This window comes from Felis catus, chromosome B3, assembly GCF_018350175.1.
Source record: "Felis catus isolate Fca126 chromosome B3, F.catus_Fca126_mat1.0, whole genome shotgun sequence".
Lineage (NCBI taxonomy): Eukaryota > Metazoa > Chordata > Mammalia > Carnivora > Felidae > Felis > Felis catus.
This window is the reverse complement of record NC_058373.1, coordinates 92,669,034-92,688,204: the sequence shown is the minus strand read 5'-3', so window position 1 is coordinate 92,688,204 and position 19,171 is coordinate 92,669,034. Positions and strand designations below refer to the sequence as shown.

At 37.0% G+C, this 19,171-nt stretch overlaps 1 pseudogene; it reads left to right on the top strand.

The window, feature by feature from the left end:
- Nucleotides 1-11,801: 11,801 nt before the first annotated feature.
- Nucleotides 11,802-12,734, top strand: LOC111560966 (annotated as a pseudogene).
- The last annotated feature ends 6,437 nt before the right edge of the window (nucleotides 12,735-19,171 follow it).

The window sequence follows — 19,171 nt, the reverse complement described above, 5'->3', positions numbered from 1 at the left end:
CTTGTGTCTGCTAAATCACCTGACCAACTTGGGGATGGGAGTTTAAGGAAATATAGGCATTTATCAAAGCTTTCACAAATGAGGATAAACATTTATAGCATTGTTACTGTCTGTTTACCTCATGGCCAATCTTATCAATTTAATAAATATATCACTAATTAGTTGATGAAAAACATGTTTTTTCTTTTACTTATTATTCTGTAGGCACTTATTCATTGCCTATGATGTGCACGGCACTTTATCAGTCCCAGTGGGGAGGGCTCAAAAAGTTGCAATTCTTGCCTGCCACAAACTGTCCATTTATTTGGAAGGAGATGATAAATTAGTACAACAAATAGGCAAGATAAGCAAAAATGAAAAGATAACTATTATTTCTGTTAAGGTCTACTACGTATCAGGCATTGGACTGGGTGTTTTATAAATAGAAGCAATAATCAGGTAATGATTCAGAGTGTGGGCTCTGGAACCAGAGTCTAAGTGCCTAATACATGATGGTGATTGTTATCATCTAATTGATTTTCACAACAAACACGTGGAGCAGGCATTATTATTCCCATTGTATAAATAAGGAAAGCGAAGTCAGGGGTTAAATGTCTTGCATAAGATCACACGATTGAAGTAGATTAAGATTCTGATTTCTGATTGTGCAGCCTACAGTTTTTTTCACTTGACTGTGCTGCCTCTCACCTAATGTATAATGTTGTACAAATTGCATTTTCCTTAGTACTTATGCTTGCAAAGTAAGGGGTATGCTCAGCATGGGGTGACATTAATCACAGAAAGTATACGGATGGAAATGAGTCTTACGGAGGGATTTGAATGAAGTTGTGGGCATTAATTAGAGACACAGAGTTAGAAAGATACTCCAGAAGGGGAAATAACATAAGTCAAGCAACAGCCATGGGAAAGACTTTTTTTTTTTTTTTTTTTTTTTTAAGCCTGGGGAATGATAGGAGGTAATCCTACTGAAGTTCTCTTCTGTGCATTGTGGGATGAGAAGTTGAATAAGCATGGCTTTTGTAATGATGATTTGACTTGATTTGTAGCTTTGTCACTTACCTGACCTTTTGATATTGTTGCATTTTAAAGAAAATTGTAAATATTTTTTTTTTCTTTTCAATTTAGAGCAATTCTGTAGGCCTACCCAGTGACATGGTCTTTCTTTTTCTGTGAATCACCTACGCCACACAGAATATTTGTGCACAGCGAATTTGTGTGCTTTCTGATGGATTGCCTCATAAATACAAGCTATATTCCATTTGAATGGTTTTGGTTCTAGAATTTCCTGTTTTCTCCATTTCTGTCTCTGCTTCACTCTCTGCCATCCCCCCTAAAGGCTCCTCCCACAGCCATGATGATCTTTGGAAAATCTAAATCCAATCAAGCCAATCCTCTGCTCAGAATTTCCAATGACTTTTCTATTCACTCAAAACAAAATCCAATGTTCTTACTATTTGCCTATGAATCCTTACAGGTCTTGTCTCCTGCTGGCAACATGACCCAGGTGCTGCTATTTCTCTCATTCCAGGGTGCCTAGTCCCTAATTTCCTTCATCTCTCTGTTCAAATGCTATCTAGTCATTAAGGTTTCTTCTCACGATCTTATCTAAAATAGCCTAGCTCTTTTCATCTCTTCAAATCTATTCCAGCCCTCTATTCTTACTTACCTTTACTTTGTCCCTATCACTCATCACCGTCTGATATATTACATATTTATTCATTTATTGTCCCTCTCTTCTCACTGGATATAAGCCCATTGAGAGTAGGAACTTTGTTTTGTTCACTTTTTGAACACCAAGATCACTGGCACTTAGTAGGCTCTCAACAAATGTCTACTAAAGGCATGGATGAGTAAAACCATTTTTGAAATTATTATTGGGGGGGCGCCTGGGTGGCTCAGTCGGTTAAGCGTCGGACTTCAGCTCAGGTCATGATCTCGTGGTCCGTGAGTTCGAGCCCCTTGTCGGGCTCTGGGCAGATGGCTTAGAGCCTGGAGCCTGCTTCCGATTCTGTGTCTCCCTCCCTCTCCGCCCCTCCTCTGCTCACACTCTGTCTCTGTCTCTGTCTCTCTCTCTCAAAAATAAATAAATATTAAAAAAATTTTTTTAAATAAATTAATAAAAGTATTATTGGGAAGAATAGTAACTCTAATATAGAAGTTACGCTGTACTGGGGAGCCTGGGTGGTTTGGTTGGTTAAGTGTCTGACACTTGATTTTGGCTCAGGTTGTGATCTCATGGTCATGGAATTAGTCCCATGTCAGGCTTCGTGCTGAGCATAAGCCTGCTTGTGATTCTCTCTCTCCCTCTCTCTCTCTGCCCCTCAACACCCCCTCAAAATAAATAACTAAACAAACATTTTTTTTAAAAAAGGAAGTTATGCTGTACTAAAATACTCCACAAAATATAATAATTATACAATTAATTAATTAATTATAATTAATAATTATACAAATTGTACAAATAATTAATTAATAATAATTAAACAAAAACTTGCCATGCAATGCCAGAACATGTACCAGCGGGCATATTTTCCTTATCTACATTCAGTATAGTGATATTCAGTATATTGATAGCATTTCCTAAAGAAGATTTGAATACCTTCTTTAAAAATAGAAAGCCAGTGGTGTATAGTGGGTAGGATAAAAAAACAGAGACCTGAAAAAATCAGCAACAACAACAAAATCTGCCCTTTTCTTTTGGTTAAGTGGTGTGATTCTTATGGAAAATCTGGGAGAGGTTATGGATGACATATCTTACATGAAAATGAATTGCATTGCACACCTCTGCTTAGAAGAATCTAAGGCAGTCTGGAGTGGCTTGTCTTTATCTGAAATACAGTAGGAGACAGAGAAAGTTATTAATTCCTCCTCAACCAACAACACAATTTATGAGCTTGGGTGGGTTCACACATAACCGATCAAGGTCTGCCGTTCCCCCCCTGGGGATGAGGCACACCTACTTCTCACTTTTTCAGGAATGGGCCAGGAATTGCTGCTTTGTCATCACGGTAATTATTGGGGTTAGAAGAGGATGACATAGAACCATCTGACGCCAAGCTAGCCTTCTAGTTCCTGTCCATCCAGGTGTCCTTGATCTAAGCAGTTCAACCTGTTTATGCATATGCTAGGGTCAAATGAAAAATCAGCAAACAAGAGAGTTTTGTACTATTCAACCTCAAATTTGTATCATTTGAAAACCTTAAATTCTTCATGTTCTATTTCTCTGATTTATAGATGCTTGTAGCTTAGTCAAGGCTGAGAAAAATACAGGTTTATTTTTGTATTTTGTATCTTGTGCTGCTTGTAAATTACCAAACACAACCAGGCCAGCTATCTCTGCAGAGGTTTGTGTTGAAGAGATTGGTAAATTGGCAAATAGTATGGGTTTTGTATCATTGGCTTTTATGTGTGCCCCAAATTACTTGTTTGGGCATTGCACTCCTTTGTAGTAGTTCCATTAAAGTGGGGCCTTCAAACAAGGATCTAGTGGGTTATAGTAGAAATGATAGCTGTACATGTTTAATTGTCAACTTGACATAAACATTGTTAGAAGTTTTTCCCTGACACCCAGTTTCTTATAAAATCATGCAAAGACAGAAAGCTGTCTCAAGAGGCTACAGTCACAGTGGTGATATTCCTTTTTATATTTATGTTCTCAGAGAAATCTCCCTGATAGTAGAATAGATACCAATCCCAGAAAGCATTCAGTTTGAGAATGGGAGAGGAATTCCTGGCTGCAGATTATTAGTCAACATATAGAACTCACTATATCAAATGGGATTTATCCTTCAGTGGTTGCCACTTTCTTTCATTCAGTAATACCAGCACTGCCCTCTCATCACGCAAACAAAGAACCCAAGTCTCAAATATTCTTCTGTAGATGCTAATGACAGCAGTCTCAGAGGGAGCTTAGTTCTTGTTCTGGTCCTGCTGTACTTCAGACTGACATGTGACATACTGCAAATAATGGATTTTAAAATAAAAGTAGCTGCCTCAGTGACTGCAATAGAAGTATCGGGGGCTGGACTAGCCCTCTCACCACTATTGCTATTGCTATTTGGTAGCATATCCAAATTCACCACTACTCCTGACAGGAAGCCCTTCCTGTTTCCATCTGTTCCTTCATCCTCTGCCATCCTTTTTCCTCCATGAAGCTCAAAAAGACTTCCTTCCTGATAAGGAGACACCAGAGGTTCAAATTTGGATTAATGTTATCTTGATTAGTCATTTACTCCTAAGTACATTTTCTGGGGCTCCCTCGCTTTGTGGCACAGCTCCTGCACCCTTTGCTCCAGTAGCCATTACACTCCAGCTGGGAGGCTTGCTACTGCTCTCAGAGATGTCTGCAGTTAAAACTTCTCTGCCTTTAAAAGCAGTGTGGGTTTGTCCCATAGTGTGGGTGTGGTGTCTTATTTTAATTTGCAGTTACCTGGTGACAAGTGATGATAGATCTTTTCATGCACTTATTTTCCATCTGTATACTTTCTTTTTAAAATTGTTTAAATTTATTTTTAATTTTTGAAAGACAGAAGGAGAAAGGGGAGAGAGGGAGCATAGGGGAGAGAGAGAGAATTGTAAGCAGGCTCCACGCTCTGTCAGCACTGAGCCCTACACCAGGGGACTCCATCTCATGACTGTGAGATCATGACCTGAGCCAAAGTCACAAGTTGGACGCTTAACTGACTTAGCCACCCAGGTGCCCCCCATCTGTATATCTTCCTGAGTGGGATATCTGTACAGATCAATTGCTCATTTTAAAGCTGGTTGGTTTTTTTTTTATGCTTCAGTTTTAAGTGCTTTTTGTATGTTTTGGATACCAGTGCTTTATCAGATATGTATTGTGAAACATTTTCTCAAAGTGTATGGCTCATCTTTTGAGACCTTTCACAATGTATTTTGGAGAGCAAAAGTTTTTAATTTTAATGAAGTCTAACATCAACTTTTTAAATTTCATGAATGATGCTTTTGATATTTATCTATAATTTCATTGCTAAACCGAAGGTAATATAGATTTTCTTCTATGTTCCTTCTAGATGTTTTGTAGTATTACATTTTATGTATAATTCTATGATCTTTTTGGAGTTAATTTTTGTGAAAGGCATAAGATCTCTATCTAGGTTCATTTGTTGCATAAGGACGTCCAATTGTTCCAGCATCATTTGTTGAAAAGACTATCCTTTCTCTATTGCCCTTGGTCCTTTGTTAAACATCAGTTGACTATATTTGTGTGGGTCTATTTCTGGGATTTCTATTCTGTTCCATTGATCTATTTGTATTCTTTGCCAAAGCCACACTGTCTTGATATAGTAACACTTGCGGTCAGATAGTATCTGTCCTCCAATTTTATTCTTCTTCAGTATTGTGCTAGTTATTCTAGGTTTTGTGCCTTTCCACATAAGCCTTAGAATCTAATTGCTGAAAACCACAAAATAAATTGCGGGAATTTTGGAGGGATTGTGTTGAATCCATAGATCAAGTTGGGAAGAAATGACATCTTAACTCTATTGAATTTTCCTATATGTGAACATGGAATATCTTTCCATTTATTTAGATCTTTGATTCCTTTCATTAGAGTTTTGTAGTTTTCCTCATATAGACCTTGTAATATTATTAGATTTATGCATTGTCTTTTTGGGACTAATGTAAATGGAATTTTATATATATATATATACACACACACATATATGTATATATATTTGAAATTTTATTTTCATATATTTTATTTTAATATTTTCATATATTTTATTTTCAGGAGTAGATTTCTTAATTCCCCTTCCCCATTTAACCCATCCCTCCTCCCACAACCCCTCTAATAACCCTTTGTTCTCCATATTTAAGAGTCTCTTCTGTTTTGTCTCCCTCCCTGTTTTTATATTATTTTTGCTTCCCTTCCTTATGTTAACTGTTCTGTGTCTTAAAATCCTCAAAAAAATAAAGTTATATGATATTTGTCTTTCTCTGACTAATTTCACTTAGCATAATACCCTCCCGTTCCATCTACGTAGTTGCAAATGGCAAGATTTCATTTTTTTTGATCGCTGAGTAATACTCCATTGTATATATATGCCACAACTTCTTTATCCATTCATCCATCGATGGACATTTGGGCTCTTTCCATACTTTGGCTATTGTTGATAGTGCTGCTATAAACACGAGGGTGCATGTGTGCCTTCGAAACAGCATACCTGTATCCCTTAGATAAATACCTAGTAGTGTAATTCCTGGGTCATAGGGTAGTTCTATTTTTAATTTTTTGAGGAATCTCCATACTGTTTTCCAGAGTGGCTGCACCAGCTTGCATTCCCACCAGCAATGCAAAAGAGATCCTCTCTCTCCACATCCTGGCCAACATCTGTTGTTGCCTGAGTTGTTAATGTTAGTCATTCTGACAGGTGTGAGGTGGTATCTCCTTGTGGTTTTGATTTGTATTTCCCTGATGATGAGTAATGTTGAGCATTTTTTCATGTGTCAGTTGGCCATCTGGATGTCTTCTTTGGAGAAGTGTCTATTCATGTCTTTTGCCCATTTCTTCACTGGATTATTTGTTTTTTGGGTGTTGAATTTGATAAGTTCTTTATAGATTTTGGATACTAACCCTTTATCTGATATGTCATTTGCAAATATCTTCTCCCATTCTGTCGGTTGCCTTTTAGTTTTGCTGATTGTTTCCTTCACTGAACAGAAGCTTTTTATTTTGATGACGTACCAATAGTTCATTTTTGCTTTGGTTTCCCTTGTATAAATGGCTTTATATTTTAAATGTCAAATTCCAATGGTTTTTGCTGGTATAAGGGTATCAGTTTACTTTTGTTTTTAACTTTTTATTCTGAAACCTTGCTAGAATCACTTATTTGTTCTAGGAGATTTTTTGTGAATTCATTGGTTATCTTTGTAGAGACAATCACATCACCCATGAATTAAAACCATTTCATTTCTTCCTTCCCAATATGAAAACCTTTTCTTACTTAACTATATAGCACTTCCAGTGAGATGTCTCCTGTTTCCTACCTTAAAGGGAGAGCATTCAGTTTTTCACAGTTAAATACAATGCTAGCTGTAGTTTTTTTGTGGATGTTATTATCAAGTTGAGGGAGGTCCCCTCTATTCCTAGTTTGTTGAATTTTTATCACAAATGGGTGTTAGATTTTATCAAATGCCTGTTCTTCTTTAGCCTGTTAATGTGGTAGATGAGTTAATTTCAAATGTTGAATCAGCCTTGCATACATGTAATAGATCCCATTTGGTCATGGTGGATAATTCTTTTCATACGTTATCAGATTTAGTTTGTTGATATTTTGTTGAGGATTTTTGCCAGTGTGCAAATATCTTCAATTCCCTCTCCTAAGTGAGTGATGTCTTACCTGAATACATGATTCTTGGGTGATAGTCTTTGCTCCTTTGGAGAGTAGGGGTGAGAGGTGGTAGACTGCCAGGCGTATTTGGTATCACTTATTCCTGGGTCTCCTTAGCTTCAAAGTCTAGGATTTTCTAAAGGTTCTTCCTACCTCCAAGAGTTCTCTGATATGGGAAGGATAGGAAACCACCTGTCCTGGCCAAGCTTTCTCCACTAACACACAGCTTTGATATTTGCCCTAGGATCCTCTACTTTTGTTCCTCAGGCTGTGGTCAAACAGAGCACACAAGAAAGTTAGGTATAGGTTCCTTTCTCTCAATCTCCCCCTTCTCCTACTTCTCCACCCTCCATCCCCCACAGCTTTCTCTTAGGAGAACCTAAATCCTTACTCATACTCACCAGTCTCTCCTACCTGCTAAATCTAACAGTTGAAAGTGAAAAACTAAGAAAAATCAATTGGTAACTAATTTCTAATGAGGGGAGGAAAGAGTAAAGACTTAGAATTTGGGCAATAACTTCCCAGAATCCCTGTGTCATGTCTAAATCTGTTTGGTTTCTCCTTTCCCACTTCCCACTCTACTTATTACAAATCTCATTTTACACCTTTTAAATCAAATGGTAAAATGCATCAGACATGTGATCATTTTTGGTGTCAGCTGTACACAAACTTTTTACTTACAGAAGTATTTTACATGTAGTAAGAGACTGGATTCAAGCCTCAACTTTATTGACATGGATACTATAGGCAGGATTGAAGTGACTTGGTACAGTTGACTCAGTAGCAGAGGCTTTGACAGAAGTGCCCAGAAGCAAGCTGTCATTGGAGTAGACAGAGTGGAAGAGGGAAAAAAATGGCCGATTCAAGTGGTTCAGATATACAGGCGACACCACTTCAAATATCTCTGAAACAATTCAAGTTTTTTTTACAGGGAATTGGAGATCTTAGAGTAATAATGGAATAGCAAAGGCAGTGAAATACAGTCATTATCTAACATGACCCCCTTTTATACACCCCTCTTAACCCTGGCTTAGGTAACCCAAGTTGCACAGCATTAGCATGTAGAGAGGAATCATGTAACAATTTACACTTGCTAGTGTATTTGCTGTCTCTTTTGACACAGGTCTTTGGCCTTTGCTCCAATATCATTTCTTTGTAGGATTTAAAGAGGATGATGAATTAACCACATCTTAATGAACATCTTATTATATTCTTGGAGAATATGACTTTATAAAACATGCATGACCACTTTACCAAGGGAAAAAATCTTTAGTTACTCCTGGTCAGCAGCTACCCATGTTCATTTATAAGGAGGCAAAAGCATTTCCTCTGTTACTGCTGCTATCTTTCTGACATATCCAGCAGACCTTGACAGGTACAGCACATAAAGCTTATTTCTGTAGTGATAAGAGTGGTGCTTCACTTCTGCCTAAGAAACCTTTACAGGCAAGGCTTCAGTTCCACAAAAATGAGTTGAGACAATCTTACAGCTTCTTCAAAACATAACTTGCTATCCTTGCTTCATTTCACTGGGTTTCTGAAAGTAGCATGGAGCCACTTGTTGCTTCTGGTCATCTCCTTAGTTCTTCCATCAATTTTAGGTACAGTTTTTTTTTTTCTGGAACACCAGTTTGCTTAGGGACCAATATAGAAAGATTTGAAATTAGGGTCTTTCATGAAGGGAAAGGAGTTCTTTTTACTTTTCCTACTCATAAACTCTCAATTTGTATTCATTTAGAGTGTTTTACCTCCTTATACACAAAGAATGGATTTTTCACAGTTGAGGAAAAAGTAAAGAGTGAAAATTTTTGCTGAGTTTAAAGCTAACTTGCTTGAGTGATCGTGAGCATCTTAGAAATACACATCTTAGAAATAAACATCTTAGAAAGTTTAAGAATGTGATGTAATCTTTGGGCAAATGGGGTATTGTTTGGGTCCTGGAAAGAAGGGATTTGTTTCATTTGGTTTGGTATATGGCATTATATCTGACAGTAGAGATATGAAAAATATAGCTTCTTTTCCTTTTTCTTGTCTGGCCAAAAGAAAACATAAAATAATAATAAAATAATAAATTCTAAATAATATCCTTTTCTTCAGTTATATAGAATTAGAATTGAGAATGTTAGTTTCATTTAGCATTCTACAATTGAGTTGGAAAATCATTTTAACTTTACTAAGATTGATGCAAAGGAATGGTTCTAAATATGTTCTGATCAGCATCACCCGGAAAATTGTTAGAAATGCATTTTCTCAGGCTCCACCGCAGGCTTATTAAATCAGAAATTCTGAGGGTAGATGCCCAGCCATCAATATTTTAATAAAGTAAGTCCTTGATGTGAGTAAGCTGTAGGTTAAAATTTGAGAATCACTGGTATAGGACATTGCTCTTTCTTAAAGTCCCTGAAGCTGATTTATTCCTAGGAGTACCAAAGAAAGTGTTATCATTCTATTTCACACGTGACATGGTAGTAAATGTGTATTTTGGGGATAGGTTTTGAGATTATCTTATATCTAATTAATTTTTGTTTTAGAGGTTGACCTGCTTTTGTAGGAGGATAGATCAGAGTGAAATTTATTATATTGAAAGATAAGAATGTATTCATTTTTGTTAATAGAGACTATACATACTTCTTTAGTGATTGGTGTATAATATTTTGAACAACAATAGAGATTAAGGGTAAACATAGGAGATGTTTTGCTCCAATGTTACTTTCTCAATGAAGTCTAATCCTATCACATTAGCTGAAATAACAGTGATCTCTGTTCAGCTTTATCCATTTCTTCTCCCTCTTATCACTCTCTGTTTTCTCCTTTTCTAGAGTATTTATTACTACTATCATATTGTATAATATTCTCATTTATTAATTTTGAAATTTATTGTCTCTCTCCCTTGAAAGAATGTAAGATTCTCAAGGGATGGCATAATCTCTGAATCAGTGCATATCCAAAGAACCTAAAGCAGTGCCTGATACATAGTAGGTAATCAATAAATATTTGCTGAAAGAATAGAATGCATAGGGTATGTGTTCTTGCCACTTATAAGAGTGAAGAAAGCCAAGGGCATTGTGGGAGTTTACCCAAATGGGAGAGATAATCTACCTAAGAATAATCTAGGGAAGCATTTATGTTATTTGCCCCAGTTGTGGGATATCTTTATCACATTAATGATGTTATAACGAGCCACTCTACAACAAATAATGCAAATTGTGATTAGGGGTGGGTAACAAAAGTGTCCTAGCTAGCTCCTACATTTTGGGATGGTTAAAGAGGGAGGTTTGGGTGGATCTTTTATTGTGGGCAAAGAATGAGGTCTTAAGGGCTATAAATAAAGAATAAAAAAGACTGATGTATATATAGAATATCTGATAAGTAAAAAGTATTGAATTGAGTTGTGAGTTCATAAATTTTTTGAGTGTTGCATACCTGGAGACTTTACTATGAAACCAAGACTTGAAGGTAGTAGCTTTTGTGAAATGACTTGTGTTTTGTTATTATTATTATTAATTTTATTTCATAAAATTTATTTTATAATTATAAAACAATATTTTATTATTATTATTATCATCATTTTAGTTTAAATTTTAATTAACATAGAGTGCAATATTGGTTTCATGAGTAGAATTCAGTGATTCATCACTTACATACAATACACGTTGCTCATCACAAGTGCCCTCCTTAGCACCCACCACCCATCTAGCCCATCTCCCACTGTCAACCCATAGTTTGTTCTCTATCGTTAAGAGTCTCTTGTGGTGGGGCATCTGGGTGGCTCAGTCAGTTGAGTGTCTGACCTTGGTTCAGGTCATGATCTTGTCGTTCCTGAGTTCGAGCACCACATCAACTGCTGTCACCTGCTGTCAGCACAGAGCCTACCTCAGATCCTTTCTCTGTTGGTCTCTCTGCCCCCATCTTTCTGCCCTCCCCTGCCTGAGCTTTCTTGCAGAAAAGAAGAATCTCTTGTGGTTTGTTTCCCTATCTTCTCTTTTTTCACCCTTCTTACATTATGTTCACCTGTTTTGTTTCTTAAATTCCATATGAGTGAAATCATATAGTATTTGTCTTTCTCTGATTGACTTATTTTGCTTAGCATAATACATTCTAGTTCTATCCATTTTGTTGCAAATGACAGTAGTTTATTATTTTTTGATGGCTGAGTAATATTCCATTGTATGTATACACCACACCTTTTTTTATCTATTCATCAGTCAGTGGACACTTGAGCTTTCTCCATAGTTTGGCTATTGTTGATAATCCTGCTATAAGCTTGCATTATTATTATGACAACTTGTCTTAATTGTTTTCCCTACTCCTTGCTGCTACCCAGCATCCCATCCAAAGGGGTTAGTAGAGATAGAAGGGGGAGTTAACCACAGAGTGTGTTGGATTAGTATTCTAATATTACTGTCTTCAACTGGTAGAAATACTTTTAAAAATAATTTAAAATTGTGAATAATTCCACTTCACGATATTCTTGTCCCAAGTGTTAAAAATGCTATTGATGCTGACTGTGTAGTTCCAGGTGCTGGTACAGTGGAAGTGACAATAGCAGAAGCCTTGATTAAATATAAGCCCTATGTAAAGGGCAGGTCCCAACTTGGAGTTCAAGCATTTGCTGATGCACTGCTCATTATTCCTAAAGTTCTTGCTCAGAACGCTGGTTTAGATCTTCAGGAAACAGTAAAGTTCAAGCAGAATATTCAGAATCAGGTGAACTTGTGGATGTGGACTTGAACACAGGTGAGCCAATGGTCGCAGCAGAAGTAGGCATGCAGGATAGCTATTGTGTAAAAAACCAGCTTCTTCACACCTGCACTGTGATTGCCACCAACATTCTCCTGGTTAATGAGATCATGCAAGCTGTAATGTCTTCTCGAAAAGATTGAACGTAAGCTTCCCTTGTGCCATCTGAATATGAAGACTCTGCAGAGTGATCCCAAGAATATAGCCATGGCAATTTTGTCCAAGCTTCAAATGATTTCCAAAAGAATTTTCTTTGCCCGTGTGAAAAAGAGAACACTGACACTCACATTCTGAAGTTCTGAAATTATAATTACAGTATTTTTTTTAAACTGCACTCCAGTGTACACGTGCTAAGCAGGCTACTTTTACCCAATGAACAGAAATCTGAGCTTTTGCTTCAGTGATGTAAAAGTACCATGTTAGATAAATATATGTTACTACCTTATTAAATGTTCCTTGAATAACAAAAAACAAAGAACAAACAAAAGGAGGTAGGTAGAGAAACTAAATAGGTGACTGTAAGATAATCATAGGTTAGCAAATTGGAAAATTAGGTCATTTCCTTCTTTGTCTTAAATTTCTATCACCTGTGTACCTCAAAGTTACACTTCTGTCCCATTAATAGCTCTTGCAAGTGACACATTTTTTCCAAGGTGTCATTTTCAAATACCTTCTTTTACTAAAGAGAATGCTAACTGTTGAAAGGATATATTCAATTTCAGTCATCTCATTTACAGCCTGAGAACAGCTTAAGGTCAGCTGAATTTGCTTCAGTAGCTAAAGAACACACTGTTAAAATTTATCATAGCAGATTCTGAAAAATTAAATGAACAGTGAGACACCATTTTAAAAAATTGGTCTGTGTTTTATCCCTGGGCTTTTCCTGATCATAGCCCAGTAACAATAAAGAAACAAACATTTCTCTAAGCTGTGGCTATTCATTTAAGCTGTCATTGTCACCCACTCTGGTAAACAAGAATGCAAATGAAAAGAGCCATGTTGGCTTCTGTTCTTTGAGAGACTCTAGAGAGAACTTGGCATCTGGCAGATGGAAAATAAAAATAGTGGGTTTGTGTTTTGCTAATTATAGACCTCTAAAACAATAGATATGTCAGGAAAACACATGTTGAAAAAAAATGAAAAGCAAAGCACAGCCATCCACACGTTACTTTAGAGAAACATTTTCATGTTTTAGGTGCTAAACTTGGATGCTTGCTAAAGAAATTTATTTTTAGCAAGAGAAAAGAAAACTGTATACACAAGTATGGCTGTGTGTGTACCCATGTGTGAATGAAGTTAAGAGAGGAAGAGGGAGAGAGGCAGAGAGGCAGAGAAGGAAAGAGCAAGAGGAAGAGAGAGATTGGTTAATTTCCTTTTTAGGAGGTTGGTTTAAACACGTTTCCCTGAATTCAGGAGCCCATCTGGGGGGAGGAAAGGCCTAATACTCAACAGATCTTCAGTGATGATTTCATAGTCAGAAGGGCTGCTCTACTTTCCTTTTCTGAAAAAGTAGAGGTGAGAAGCTTTTGCATGGGCTCCGCTATTTGCTTTGGATAACTATGTGCCCTAGAATACAAGAAATCCCTGGATGCAAAATAGATGAAATAGGTGTCCGGAATTTTACAGCATGCTCTAAAATGTCAGGGACTTTCTAACTTTCCCCAGACAGCATTGAACTTGATCCATATTAGTGAATTAGCTAAGTCTTCAAGGAATTAAGGTATATTTGTACTTCAGGATATAAACACATTCAATTCCATTTCATATTAGTGCATTTTTCTGGCCTAAGTTAACTCGATATTAAACAACAGAAATTAACAGGATAAAATATAGTTATTTTTCAGAAATTTATATTTTAAAATGTGGTGTCATTAACATTGTAATGAGACTGAGGTTTGCACAGAGAGTTGAACCGAGGCTTTTCTTTCCAGGTAGCAACTTTATTTGTGCTGGCGTGGGCTCAGTGGGTTTATAACCTGAAAAACTGAGCCTCTAGCACAGTGAGGTGTAGCCTTTTATAAATTTTCTACTTCTTTTTCTCCCATACATGGTAACATACTAACACACAGTCTGATTGGGTGGTCTCATGTTACAGGATCATGAGGGATGTCACACACAGACATACAGAATCATGAGGAATATCATGTACTCGCACATAGCCGGATTGCTTTCCCTTATCTTGAGGGTTTTTTTTCTTACCACATTCCTTAGGGAGGGGACTCTCCCACAACATTATTTATTCTTTTCATTCTTCTATGAATGTAACTTTAGGACTTGATACACATTTCATTAAAATATAGCAAGAATCATCCATGGGCAATAGGCAAACTTAACCTTTTGGGCTAAGGCAAGGATGTCATTAACAAAATAGTTACATTAATTGTTTTAACTGTTTATAGACAAAGGCCCTTAAGCACAGGGTATGGGCATGGTGTGCTCTAAGGGCAAACAGCAAGGTTGTGATTTGTCTCTAAAGAGTTTAAAAACAATTACAAAATTAAGTGAAAGTCAGTCTTCTATTTATTATCATCAAGCACTTGTGCAATTTTAAATGTCAGTGATAGAGTACACCTCCCTGTCTGGACAGACTGTTTCCAGGTTGCTGTTTCCAGAATTTACTGTTTAATCCTTACAAATACCCTATGAAGTAGGGACTATTAATATCCCATTTTACAGAGGGAGAATCTGAGGCTTAAAGACGTTAATTTGTTGGAGTAATATCAGTCAGGGTGATATCATGAGGGACCACATTTAAAACTAATATGCCATGTTGTCTTCCTAAAACAGTTTTGGGTATTAAATTGTATTGACCTCCCCCTTACCCCACCATAGAGAAATTTGATGATTCCATAAATTAATTTCTTTCAGATAACCCTGTTCTAGAAATTTTTCCATCCCTATAAAGCCTTAGAACCGCATTTATGAATAAAACTCAAGCTCCAGATTTTTGCTCTCAAAAAGAAAAGTCACTAATACATCCATGACTGATTTTATTAGATCCTTGTCAGATGTGGTCCTTAATCAAAAGCAGACATAAAGAAAATACAATATCTGTAATTCTTCTCCAGAGTTAGGTTGAGTGGTTAGAGATTGCAGTGTCAACCACCAATGAGTAAATGGAACTATGTAGAACCTGCACATCAAAAGTATGGTCTTATCAAAATGTCACTGGGAGATATTTAATATCCTTAGAAGTATGACCATCAGAGATTCCTCCAGAAGACATTTAGCACATCCCTGACTATAAGAATAGTGGTAGATATCTATCAGCATTAGTAGATATCTAAGTGGAGAGGTGTGTGTGTGTGTGTGTGTGTGTGTGTATAGGGATTAGAATTGAGTAAGAATGGAATAATGAGAGGACTTGAGAAGTCCTGTGGGGTATAGTAAAGTCCAAATTAACTTCTGTACAAATTAACTTCTGTACAAATTAACTTCTGTAATCAAGGTCTGTACAAATAACCCAGCAGTCCAGGCCCACAGAGTAGGATGTGAACAGAGGGCCTCGGGCTTTGGCATAGGAGAGGTAGTGTGAAGTCTATCCAGAACACCAGGAACTGGTTGAGTTCAGAGTTTCTACCTTGACAAAAGGAAGACAGGATTCCCACTAGTGTGGAAGGGGGCTGGAACTAGGACCCTGTTGCATCCATCGTCTTTTCTGTCATAAAGATACAGAAGTGTTAAGGGGTCAAATACTAATGGAAATTCTTTACTCTTTTGTCAGCTAAATTTCTTTTCCATTCCCTGTAATTGATATTCTTCACCATGCTTCTGAAACTCCTGGTCTTACTGCCTATTGCCTCATATAAATGTAATTCCTAATTTTCAATAATCATAGAAGCCACAGGTAAGGAATTACTTCAGGTTTTTACTAACACAGATTTAGCTAAATCTGTACTCTTTTTCTTTGCTTCTTTCTTCCTGTTTCAATGAAATATACCTGGGATTCTCCTAAAATAATCTTCCTAGTTTTGCTCTAGATTTCATCTCCTCCCTCCTCAGGGAGCTTATTGTACTGGTTATTTCCTCTCTTTCCTGTGTCTTCAATTTCTCCCTATTTCCTTCTTCCCCAAAGAATTTAAACAGACTCCAGCCTCTTACATCATAAAAACAAACATAGCTAGTTCTGTCTTCCTTACCTCCAAATACTTTTAACTTGCTGCACTCTGGCTTTTGTGTCTATCCAGGTACTGAAATTATTTTCACCAACATGACCAAATATATCTTTGTTGTTAATTCTTTTTTTAAGTTTATTTACTTATTTTTGAGAAAGAGAGCATGAGCTGGGGAGGGGCAGAGAGAGAGGAGACAAAGAATCTGAAGCGGGTTCCAGGCTCTGAGATGTCAGCACAGAGCCCGACGTGGGGCTCAAACCCCCAACCATGAGATCATGATCTGAGCTGAAGTTGGATGCTCAGCTGATCCTCCAGATACCCCTCTTTGTTGTTAATTCTAATGGATACTTTTCAACTTTTTTCTAAAGGGAACCACTGTTTTTCTCTCTTTTCTTTAAATATTCCTTTCTTTGTCTTCTAAATTACCCACATCCTGCTTTTTCACATGTTTTTTTTCTGTTAGCCGCTAAAAATCTGTTTTGCAGTGCCCTTTTCTTCTGCCAGGAATTCCAGCCCCTCCTAGGATTCCCTTCTTACTGCTCTCTCTTCTTTATCGGCACAACCCCTACTCTTCCTAAGATCAGTTTTGTTTTTATGTTCTTCAAGAATTTTTCCCTAGAATTTTGACATATGTGTTATGTCCAAGTTTATATGCTTCCATAGCACATTTTCCTCAAACAACACTCACCTCTATAGTGTTGTAATCAGCTGTATTCCTCACTCTTCTCAAAACACTGCTCCCAAAACCCTCAGCATTAGCATCACTTGGGAGCTCTTTCGAACTACAAAAGCTTGGGGGCACCTGTGTGGCTCAATACGTTAAGTATCTGACTTTAGTTTATGTCATGATTGTGGAGTTCGAGCCCCACATCGGGCTCTGCCCTGACAGCAAAGAGCCTGCTTCAGATCCTCTGTGTCCCTCTCTCTCTGCCCCTTCCCCACCTCCCCAAAATAAACATTTATTAAAAACAAAAAGAAATACAAAACCTCAGACCACTAAATCATATTCAGCATCCCAGGGTGATTCATACTCATATTAAAATCTTGGTGTGGTCATAATAGGAACTTGATAAATACTTGTTCAATGAAACAGAAAAATCCCTATCTGTCAAGAAGTCTAGACAGAGGAAAGCATACGGGTTGGATTGCCTCAAAGCTGAAGTGACATACCTAAAAAGCTTGAAACTACCACCAAACCGAGAAGGCTTTTTTACTCAGGTGCAGAAGATGATTTCCACACAGCTGCTCTGTGTCTGTTTGATGCAGAGAAGGGTGTGTGCATGTGTATATAATAGGGGAGGAGAGAGGGAAGAGAGAGAAAGAGAAGGTGACGAGAGAGTACATAGAACTAGTGAGCTTTCAAAATCTCTGCAGGTTAAACTTCGATTTGATTCCTGAGCACAGTGGAGCAGCTCAGCTCACAAGTGAGTGGGTAACTACTGTCTAAAGTGAAGCTCATGGAAGAAGCAGAATTCAGAAGCTCCTTCTAGGACAACACCAGGTCTGCTGATTTTATTCCATTTCAAAATCATAAGAACAGAGGTTTTGTATTAGATAAACACTAAAACCTATTACTTAACTTGCAATATGCTTTACTGGCTATTGATAACTCAAAGCAGGAGTCAGCAAACTGTGCCCTGTAGGCCCAAATCGTTTTGTGTCCTGTTTTTGAATTGCAGAGGTGCTAGGAACGGCTTTTACTTTTTAAAAGGGTTTTTAAGAAAGTAAAGAAGAATATACAAGAAAGACCTTAAGCTACTTGCAAATCCTAAAATATTAGCTGTCTGAAAATTGTGCCAAGTTTTCAAAGGCAGGGTGATCAAGTACGTAGACTTTACAGAAAATGTGTACTAATTCTAATTCAGAACTTTACACCAAGATCAATAACAATATCAAAAGAACCATTTTAAGGCAAACTAGTGCAACCTAAGAACAGTAACAGGAAAAGATTGTGAAGTTGACGTATGCCATCCCTGTGGTGTGAGGTGTATACATGTACACACACATACACACACACAAACACAACATACTTTAATGTGTTGTCTAGAAGAAACTCCTGGATATGCTTCTTAGCACATTTTCCAGAAAATACAGAAAGTAGAATTTTCCTAACAATTCTTTGCTTGTGTTTAATGGGTAGTAGAATTTATGTTCTCCAAGTTTTCACTTAAAGTTTTCGAAAGAAACCATTATTATTCTAGAAAAAAATAACTTGTCAACAAATAAGTGCAGTCATTTCACAATATTCTCATTTATTTGTATGTATTTGTTCAAAACAATGGATTCTAGCTATCGCTCCATCTCTAACAAAGTGGTGCTTAGGAAGATGCTTAGATCCGATATACTGTGATCTCTTAGAGAGATCTGCTGTGCTCTGATGTAAATATAGTGGCAGTCTGAATAAAGATCCTGAGATCTGACTCAGAATACAAAATATAGGGTGGAAAGATCTCTTTATAAGCTCAGTTCAGGGAATGTAAGAACTTTGTTTTAAAATTTCTCAGTAGTTTGAGAGTGGGATGTGCATGTGTGTGTGTATTTTTGATACATGACCTGTTTTTTCATTAATGAATTGATACTTCACTTAATTGGTAAGGGACTTTGTGTAATTCTTACCTTTCTGTTGAGTCTGGAGATTGTGGCCGGGTATACATGCAAAAGACAAAATTATCTCTCATCACAAATGTGGAGTAATTTTTCAGAAGCACTTATCTCATAATTTATTTGTCCTGTACAAGCTAGATAATCCAAAATAAAGTAAAAAAAAAAAAGATTGTTAAGGGGACTTTCTGGAATAAATCCTATGTGTATGATTATATGCAAATTATGGAGGGAGGGAATACTCATAAACGGTTGAAATTATTCTCTAATATAAATTTGCCAGATAATCTGTCATTATTACAACTTCAGTGCTGTGTGCTTATACATGGAAAAATAATTTTTGCAGGACATGTATTTGTAAAT